General features: G+C 35.8%; 1 pseudogene; it reads left to right on the forward strand.

Annotated features, from left to right (window-relative positions):
• The first annotated feature begins 1639 nt into the window (after positions 1-1639).
• LOC109051548 lies at positions 1640-7286 on the forward strand (annotated as a pseudogene).
• Positions 7287-10299: the final 3013 nt, after the last annotated feature.

Consider the following 10299-nt stretch of genomic DNA (forward strand, 5'->3'; position numbering starts at 1 on the left):
AAAAAGTGAAGAGACAATGAATCTTCAGAGAGATGAAATTATCTCCCGTTCCTGGCCCGTGGACCCTAAAGCCTCCTCCCAGCAGCGCTAGCAAGATGGAGCATGGACCCGAGAAAAAAAAAGTTTAGATAAGTTTATCAAGAGCAAGGTCAACCTACAAGCATTGTCAATCACAAGTCTTTCAATGTTTATTGAGGTCCTACATCTGTGGGATTAATATTAACACCAGGAAGACTTTAGTGTTAATTACAAAATGTGCGCCCTTTGTCAAATGGACAAAGAAATATTTTGAGATGTAGTGTTCTTAAGCATAAACTTAAATTTTTCAAACCTCCACTGCAGGAAATTATATAAAAGGTCCTTTTTCATTCAAAACGCACTGAGTCACTCATTTTACAACATTTGTTGCTTTAGACACAGTGGGAGGGTAAGTGTGTGTTCCTCGTCGGTTTGAAAAGCAGAAGACAGAGATTTTTTCCTGTGTTCCAGCAGCTTTGGGCCCCCCTCTTGCTCCGTATCTTCCCTCCGTTAATTCACTCATCTTCAGTCTCTGTTTCAAATACCAAGCCTCACCAAAAGGGGGCTATCTACCCTCCTGTGTATGTAGAAGAAAGCGCACATAAAGAAGCTGGCCCAAGTGTTAAGGAGAATTAGGATGCTTATCAGTGACTTTTTGAAAATCTGCTCTGATATTTTGATAAGCTGTGGGGACAACATGGATATTCCGTTGCATGCTGAGGCTGGCCCATGGAAACAACCACTCCTTCATCGATTCATGTCCTTCATGAGGAGTTCAGACCTTTTCTGTGCCAGTGGATAAAAAAAAAACATTACATACCCCATGTCTTCCCCATAAAAAGATAAAATAAAATAAAAATAAAAAAACTAGACATATGATGTTATATTTCCATTATAAGTGAGACTGAGGTTTGGTAAGTTGGCCATGGTAGCCTTTGCTCTGTGGTTTTGCTGACTCCTTCTGCCACTGCTGGTTTTGACAGATTTTTATTTATTATTTTTTTAGGGATCTCAGGTTGGTTATGTATCATAATGTGTAATCAGGCATAGGAAATTAAGGCTTTGAGACTTACTTTACAATTATTGCACACCATACCTGATACATATTTATGTCTATGTTTAATATTTAACTTGTAATATATATACACAGACACTTATTTTTTTTTATACATTATTATTATTATTATTTTTTTTTTTTGCATATTTTCTTATGACATAGACCTGGAATTGTAAATTAAATAAATAAAAATTCAAGTAATTATATAATATTATATATATATATATATAGATATATATATATATATATATATATATATATACACACACCACACACACACACCACACACACACATGATATGGAGGGCCAAAATACTCAAAATTAAATCATTAGATAAATATCTAAATAAATAAAATATTTCAATAAATAAATAAAATGAATTTCTACATATCGTTGCATCTATTTGGCAAAACAGTGTTCAGGTCTCTAGTAATGTGAGTGTGTTGAGACTGAGGTGCAGTCGGAGTCGCTGTGAGGCGCAGATGGGGTCACCACTTTCATTCTCTCTCTATTTTAAACAACCTGCAGCACAAGCGCCAACGAATCACTTCACCTCCTCGGCGGACAAGAACGAACACCGTGGATTAATATTGCCCACTGACCACGCATTAAAGCCAGAATGACAGAGGTAAGAAAGATCTTTTTGTCCTTAAGAACGAGCAAAAAACTTGAGAAGGAGTTTTAGTTGGCTATATTTGTTACCTGTTTGAGACACCTGCACTACAATAGACGTAGTAATTGTTAACAGCCCAGCAAGAAGATTTTTGTTTTTTCTAAAAGCAGATCTTCTTAATGAAAGCTCTTTTGTTAGTGTGAGGGGTTTCGCAATAAAGTTGTAAGCATTTCATATAGTTTATGTTTTAACAAAAAATAACTTGTACAGAGTATAATTTACTTAGATACAGAGCGTATTTGTGTTGTTTTTTTCGTGGCGCAAAATAAACGTTTGGTAGTAAAGTCGCTGAGGACTTAAATCACGTAACCATGGCAACACTACCCGTGCGCTTTACGGTAGGATGAACACAGAATATGCTGAAAATGTTAAACGCTTTATGATTTATGTAGCATATATTTGTAAAAACTTTAGTATGTTTGACTACAGGATAACTGCGTATAGGGGCGCACAAACCAATTTGGGTTTTACTTTGGAAAATCAGACAGTCACAGTAAGTCCATGACTTCTCAGAACAAAGCTAACTTAAAGCCTGTTCGATTGAATATAGATTAGTCATCTACTCTATAGAGTAAATTACAGCAAACGTTTATTAAAAAGTATTTAAAAAATTTAACAACAACAACAACCCTCATGTATGACTTCTCCCTTGACATGAAAGTGAGTAAATTATTACAACATTTTTTATTTTGGGGTGAAAATTTGACCAGTTTTGTTTTAGGGTGCAGGCCAGTTGGGTAAGGAATAGTTAGCTTACACAAAACCCAATACTCTTTATATTGTATCGTGTATCGTCACGTAGATGCTGTGGAAAGCTATTACAGTTACTGTAGATCGTACATTTGAGAAAAAGCTCACATATGTTAAGCATTTTCATCATAGTTAATTTTGTCCATGGTTTGGCTTTATACATACGTTCTGCTTTGTATTTGCTGCCAGTAATCCCAGTCTGTCATAATTAGCTCATGCTTAGAGCTTTACGCAATGCTTATCATTCTATTACGCTGTTTTACAATTGTCGAAAATCCGTAACCTCAAAATAAATAAATTCATTCGAAACACAAGTTTAGTTTTGGGGTGCAGGAACATGGAATTAATTTAATTTTAAATGAAAAGAAAAGAAATCATTTGCTGCACGCATGGCCTAGAGAGCTTAATGATTAGAAACTACACAGTACTAAAACTAAAACTTTATAACCAGTAATAAATTGTATCTTTATGCCCATCACTATTTCCAAGATAATTCACAATTTTGAGCAAATAATGACTTCAATTTCCAACATCCTGTCATCCTTTCAAGAACAGCGTCACAGGTTCAAGGCCCTCGAGGTGTCTGTTGTCATAAATCATTTGACCTCTGACACTCCATTGTCCTTGCTGCTTACCATAGTATACTGCTGGAAGCCCAAGAACCTTTCAGACATCTATCAGAGTTTAGATGGTCAGTTGCAGTGCTGTGGAGCTTCTCTTATAGATAGGGACAGTGACACAAGGGAAGGAGCGTATGTCCATGTCTGTCTCCACATGTGTCAGTCCTTAAAGGATTCACTGATTACATTTTGTGCTATGAACTTCCTAAACTATTTCCTCTTAGGGTTAAAGAATATAAACCAGGGGTTGGCAAGCTTTTCGGCATGATGTGCCATTTTTTATTTTTCTGGTTAACCACTGTGCCAATCATCTTACCTCGCTCTCTTTAACGTTAAACTGATGCTTCGCGTTTTGCTTTTTACCCCGCCTACTTTGAATTGATTGGCCATTTCAGTCATCTTGACACTGACGAGCGCTGTTAGACCGCTGAGTGCCTAGTATGTGCAGCGGTCGCGCGCGCGCATCCCGTAGACTAGCTCAACTTAATTCTCACACTTTAATAGTATTTATAGTTCCTAACAGGCTGTGTGACTATAGTTATTACCTCAAAATGTACATCAGTGTGCAGTTTTCCCTATTGCTCGCGTGCCAGCGATTATCCCTCTGCGTGCCACTGTTGGCACACGTGCCGTAGGTTGCCGACCCCTGATATAAACCATTCTTAAAAAACAAACCCAAAAGCTTTTATCAAACACACTATTGTGTATTTACTAAATGGAAAACAATTAGATTTCACTTTGTAATGAGCTTCAAACAGAATACAGGTGGAGTAGTAACAGGAAATTTCCTTTTTGCACAGGAAAATTGTGTGTAATTCAAGACCCTAGTTATAATATTTTAGTACATAAACACAATCACACACTCTTTTGTGTTGTAAGGTCCTGCAACATAACACAAGACAGACTTATTTTATATGTTTATAGATTTACTCTAATTCAGAACAGCATTATACTGACATTTACATCCGTTGAGGCATCTCTGCTGGAAACTGAAAGGTTCCACTAAAAAAAGGATTTTAGTGACCAGCCCCCCCCCCCCAAAAAAATCAAGGGTCAAGGGTCTGTGACCTCACCAACCACATAACAACATGTCTTTTAGAACGGACCACTTAGATGTTTAAGATGGCGTGACAAAATCCCTAAACTGAAATTACTTTGCTCATAGAAATCACTGTGAAGTCATAGAACTGAGCCACTTTGATTTTTGAAAAGCAGAACCAGCTTAAAGGGCACTTTAACATGACTGGCTGGAAGCCAAACAGCTTTGGGCTTTTGAAGTAGTGTCAACTTTCTAACACAGCTGAACCATGAAATTATAATAGGATGCTGTGGCAATTTCACAAAAATGCAATGCTCTAGTGCCATAGACAGGTGTTGTCTTCTATGATTGGGAGATCTTATGTCAAATAAATAATAGAAAAAGGTTCAAACTTCACTTTATGTCCCTGTGAGAACCGCATCTGATAGTTAAATCCTATTATGTCACTTACAAACACTTCTAAGGGAATTCTAGTGAATGAAACCTCTCTAACACAGAGGCAGGTCACAATCAAAAGACAAATGTAAGAAAGCACCAGTTTTGGAAAGTAACAAAACTACCGTTCAAAGGTTTGGGTCTAAAGGTTCATCAAGTGTGCATCATATATTTAAAAATATAGTAAAAACTGTAATTTAAAAAAATATATGTTATTACAATTGAAAAATAACTTTTTACTACAATGTTATTACAGTTCAAAATTCAGTTTGAATATATTTAGCCCATTTGTTGCACAAGACAAAGAACAGCATTTAAATATAAATTGCAACATTATAAATATCATTTTATAAACAAAAATAACAAAATAAAAAATTCAAATATAAATAGCAACATTATATATATCTTGTTCATTTGAAATCTTTTTGTAATATTATAAATGTCTTAACTGTTTTCTTTTGATTAATTTAATGTAATCTTGCTTCTAAATAAAAAGTGTTAATTTCTTTAAAAAATAACTTACTGACCACAAACATTTGAGCCGTAGTAGTGTGCTATTAATAAATATATAACACTTAAATAGTAATAAACAGCAAAAAAAAATAATAAACACATACAATGATATAACATGCTTAATACATTATAATTTAATAAATTATCATTAACAAATGATAGTAATTTAAATATCTAGAACAGGGGTGGCGAACAGTCCTGCAGAGTTCAGCTCCAACCCTAATAAAAACTCACCAGTAGCTTCCTAGTAACCCTTCAGGCCTTGATTAGCTTGTTCAGGTGTGTTGATTAGGGTTGAAGCAAAACTCTGCAGTGCTGCGGCTTGCCTTTCCAGGACAGATATAACCCCCCCCCCCCCCGATCTAGAATAATGTACCCAAAATCAATCCACGATATTAAAATGTATTTTATTACATTATATTTTATTATATTTTCCATATATATGTCAAGGTAATGTTTTACCACAAAATCAGTTTAATTAATTGATATTTTATAACCTGATGACATAGACTTATGCTAATCATAAGAGAGAAAGCTGAACATCATCTTGATGGGTGTTTAACTTCTGTTTCTTCTCCTTCAACAGTTGCAGTCTTCACCACCAAATGAGGAGATGAGTCTAAGTGACATTGAACTGACTGAATTCTTCACCATGTGGCAAGAATTAAACTTCACAGATGCCGGTTACAACAACTCGCAGGTGGAAGTGCAAATGTGCTCCACATCCTTCAACCGTTCTGCTCTCCTCCATGCTATGTGCACCCTTTATGCCTTTATTTTTGTTGTGGGCCTGGCCGCCAACGTGCTAGTATTGTGGGTCAACTTGCGCTCGGAGCGTCATTACCATGACACACACTTGTATATATTGAACCTAACAGTGGCTGACCTGTGGGTGGTCGCTACTCTCCCGGTGTGGGTGAGCTCGCTGGCACATGGAGGTCACTGGCCGTTTGGCCAGGCGGCTTGTAAGCTCACACATCTACTCTTAAGCATCAACCTTTTCGCCAGCATCTTCTTCTTGGCCTGCATGAGTGTGGACCGGTATCTTTCGGTGGTCCGCTCGGGGGAGATTTCTCACAGAAGAGGGCGACAAATACGACGTTTAGTGTGTGCAGCAACATGGCTGCTTGCTTTATTCGCCTCCATTCCTGACATATACTTCCTTCAGTCTGTAAAGTCACAACACAGTAATTTGACTTTGTGTCATCCTGTATATCCACAGGACAACTCTTTGCAGTGGATGGTGGGCATTCAGCTGAGTTTTGTGGTTCTTGGTTTTGTCATACCCTTCCCCGTTATAGCAGTGTCCCTATGCACTGTTGGCAAATGCTCTGGCTTCCTTCTTCCTCTCATTCCCCTTCAAATAGCGACCAGGATCGCAGCTTGAGCAGGAAGGTTATCCTTATGTACATAGTGGTTTTCATAGCTTGCTGGGCACCATATCATGCTGTGCTGTTAGCCGATGCGCTAGTGATGCTACGTGTGTTGCCGCTGGGCTGCAGTTCAGAGAATGGCCTTTTTGTGGCGCTGCACCTTACGCAATGCCTGTCGCTGCTGCACTGCTGTGTGAACCCTGTGGTCTACAGCTTTGCTCACCGTCACTACCGCTATGACCTCATGAAAGCCTTCATCTTTAAATACTCCAGACGTACGAGGTTGGCACGACTCCTGGAGGGCTCTCAGGGCACCGAGATGGAGTACGCAATGGTGGAAAACACCCCTACGGCTGCGAGCTAGGACCCTCAAGAACATCATCCTCAACCGAAGATCTGCACTGCTTCAAAAGATGAAGTCCTCTGACATGTTTTCCTGAAATTTAGAGAAACTGAACTAAAAGTTTTCCATCAAAATTGCAGCAAATGCTCAACAGTGACTCCAAAGATACTGAATAGTTCATTTGAAATGTGCCAAAGACTGATGGGATTTTGTAAAATCAGAACCACTTTGAGATGTTTTCATGAAATTCTGGTAAAACTGACCATGCGTTCTGTCAAAATTGCAGCAAATGACACCAAAGCAGTGACACCAAAGAAACTAATCAATTCATCTGAAATGTTCCAAAGACTTCCCAAAAATGTTTGATGCTTTCAGTCATCATAATATGATACATAATGCAATATACAAAAATTAAGGCAAAGAAAAAACAAAGAAAAGAAATGAGGCTGTAAATAAAACAAAGAAGTTTTACAAGAAATAGTACAATGTCAGTCTTTCTTCTAAATTTCATGTTTAATTTACTGTTACTTGCTGTTTCTTCATAATTATTTGTGAAATTTACTAGCAATTTCTGAGTGAAAATGCTTTCTATAACATTTTTATTTTACTGTCTAAGGTCAACAAACCATTAAAATTGTGATAAAGTTCATAAAAAATGTTATTTATAACAGTGCTCTTTGTGTAATGTAACAGTATAGTGATGTAGCTCTATAGTTCTCTGCTTAAATGTGTTTATATTTAGCTTAATTGTTACTGATTAAATTGTGAAAAAGCACTTTCTTTGATAAAAGAGTGTCTTTTGTGTTTGTGGGAAGAGAATTGGCATTATTTTTGTATTTTGAACAGTCAGTGTTCACATGTTTTCCACAACAGCACATTCCAACATGTTTTGAAGGATGGAACAAGTAAAAAATAACTGATTTTTAACTGGATTTTTAGTGTGCGACTGCGTTTGCACTTCATTGTAGGTTTTGTTCATGTGTGTATATGATGTTTTATGACTGGCTGTCAGCTTGTAATGGGGCCTCATGTGTGTACTTGGAAGGGCATTTACTTTAAAGATTATTTTGTCACTTATAGATATGTATATTTCAATTATCTGAAAAGTAAGTTAAGTATGTTGTTATATTTATCTTTACTTGCATCAATTTTTTGTTATTTTTGAGTTCAGATGGAACACTGAATACTTAAATGTGCTTGGAAATAAATCATTTGATTCACAATGCTTAGTTAAATAGATCTCAGTGTTATTCAACAAATAATGTCTTCTATAAAACGTTTTTCTCTCACACATTTGCATAGCTTCTCTATCCTATCTGATGAAATATGATGCATGGTTAGGATTAACCCATGTGGGAGCTGGAATTAATATGGATTCAATCTAGCCATACCTTTTATCTTTGATTATCAAAATCAACCCTGAAGAATAAGTGGTTCACCATCTGTTCAACAATGGTGGCCCCTTTTTATTTACATCCTAAGGGCCTCATAAAAATGTAAAAGGTAATGGCTACAGCATACAAGACTGTACTACAGGATACAGTTTCAAACAATGGTGGTGGAATGTTTTTGGTTTAACTGAAAATACATCTCAATAGGTTATAACTACAGGACATTAAATTGCAGTCAAAACCACATTCTGTACATGCAGCTAAAATGTAAAAAATATGTAGAACATTTTGTAAATGTAAACGGATATAACTGGAAATACATAAATGACTATGGAAATAAATTTACTGTCTCATCTCTTCTTTCAGTATCTCATGCTGCCCTATAAACTCTAAGAAGCTATCTAAAAGGAAATGTTCAATATAAAAACAAGAGAACACATTCTCAAGATAAACTTGTGTTCTTTTTTTAACACATGGAAATTATCCAAGTAATAATTAAGCAATATCATACAAGCATATCAGGACAAGTTGTAATTTGGCCAGGTAATTCATGCAACAGTTAAATAAATTCAGTGTAACTTGCCAGCAGAAATGATACAACCACACAATCAAAACCCTACAGTGAAACGTTATTAAAACTCTGATCCTTTCAGTGTATATTTTAATGGAATTAAAGTGTTTAAACAATTTACTTGCTTTTAGACGTACCAAAACCAAGCTATAAAGGTTTAGCATATTCAGTAGAACCCATTTTACCTTGATTTTTTCCCCCCATCTTAGTCAGCTAGTTCTGAGCAGCATTTCCACATCAAACAAATGCAGGGACAGAACAAGGACACATGAGAGTCTGATTTATGCTGATTTGAGCTCAACCAATGTCATGGTCTATAATACTTTCAATGCTGTATTTAGACACCTGCAAGGCCTGAGCAAAATCTCTTAAGGTTGCATTAGCGGCTGACTCTAAAAGACAGTCTTCTGTACACAGTCAGTCCATGGTTGTTCAAAAGCTGCCTTGTTATAAATTCAACTTCATCTAATTGCTGTTTTTCAAAGCTGTCTTTATAAACCCAAGGTTTCTGAGATTTCATTTGAAAAAAAGTGATATACTGTATTATGAAAGGCTGCATAAAATAAAACCAAAATAATAATAATAATAATAATAATAATAATAATAATAATAATGATGCAATATTATTGTCCCAAAGTTTTTAATCATTTTATCTTTAATAAAAGAACCACAGCATGATTATGGATTAAACACACATTCAAACAAACTCATTCAGTATGTTCCACACTTTTGAGCATCAAAGAAGATTATTGTTGTATAGTTGAAGAGTTTTCCCATAATTTGCAGTTTAGTTGATTAACTCTTTTTGAAAGCATTTGGATTCAGTTAGTCTCTAATCTGTTAATTCCGTTCTCACACCAGTCATAATGTGACACATTTTCATCCCTAAACATCCCCTGTGTCTTTCTCGGCAGCTATTAATTTATCTCGTCATGTTCAAAGTGACTGGAAAATGACACCACAACACAACAAAACTGTCAGGCACTTAGACAACACAGTCAAAAGTTCAAAAACTTCAAACGTCATAAAAAACAACACTTCATAAAAATGTATTTCTTTCAAACACAACATTGTCATGAATGTAGACTGTGACTGTATTAAACTCACACAGGAAAAAGAAAAGAGACAACCAGTTTGAAACAGGTCATGACTCACAGCAGTTTTATACAGGGCCTCAGTTCTACAGGCTGCCCAACAGCAAAGGCAGTGAATAGCGAATTTTAACAGTGCTGAGACTAAAGGTTTAAATGCATCACAGTAGGAAGCACTTCACAAGAATATAGAGAAACTTTTTTATATAATACAATATAATATAATATAAAATATAACATAATTATAGTATCTAAAATGGCAGTCAGTTGGAATAAACCTTTTTGGTTACATTTTTACATTACATTACATTTGGTTACAGTGTAATTATACATTTAAGTACTGAGTAATATTAATTAATTACATGTTTTTACTGTATGGTTAGGGTTTGGTTTAGGGTTACTTGCATGTAATTATGCATAATTAA

Source organism: Cyprinus carpio, chromosome B9 (genome assembly GCF_018340385.1).
Source record: "Cyprinus carpio isolate SPL01 chromosome B9, ASM1834038v1, whole genome shotgun sequence".
NCBI lineage: Eukaryota > Metazoa > Chordata > Actinopteri > Cypriniformes > Cyprinidae > Cyprinus > Cyprinus carpio.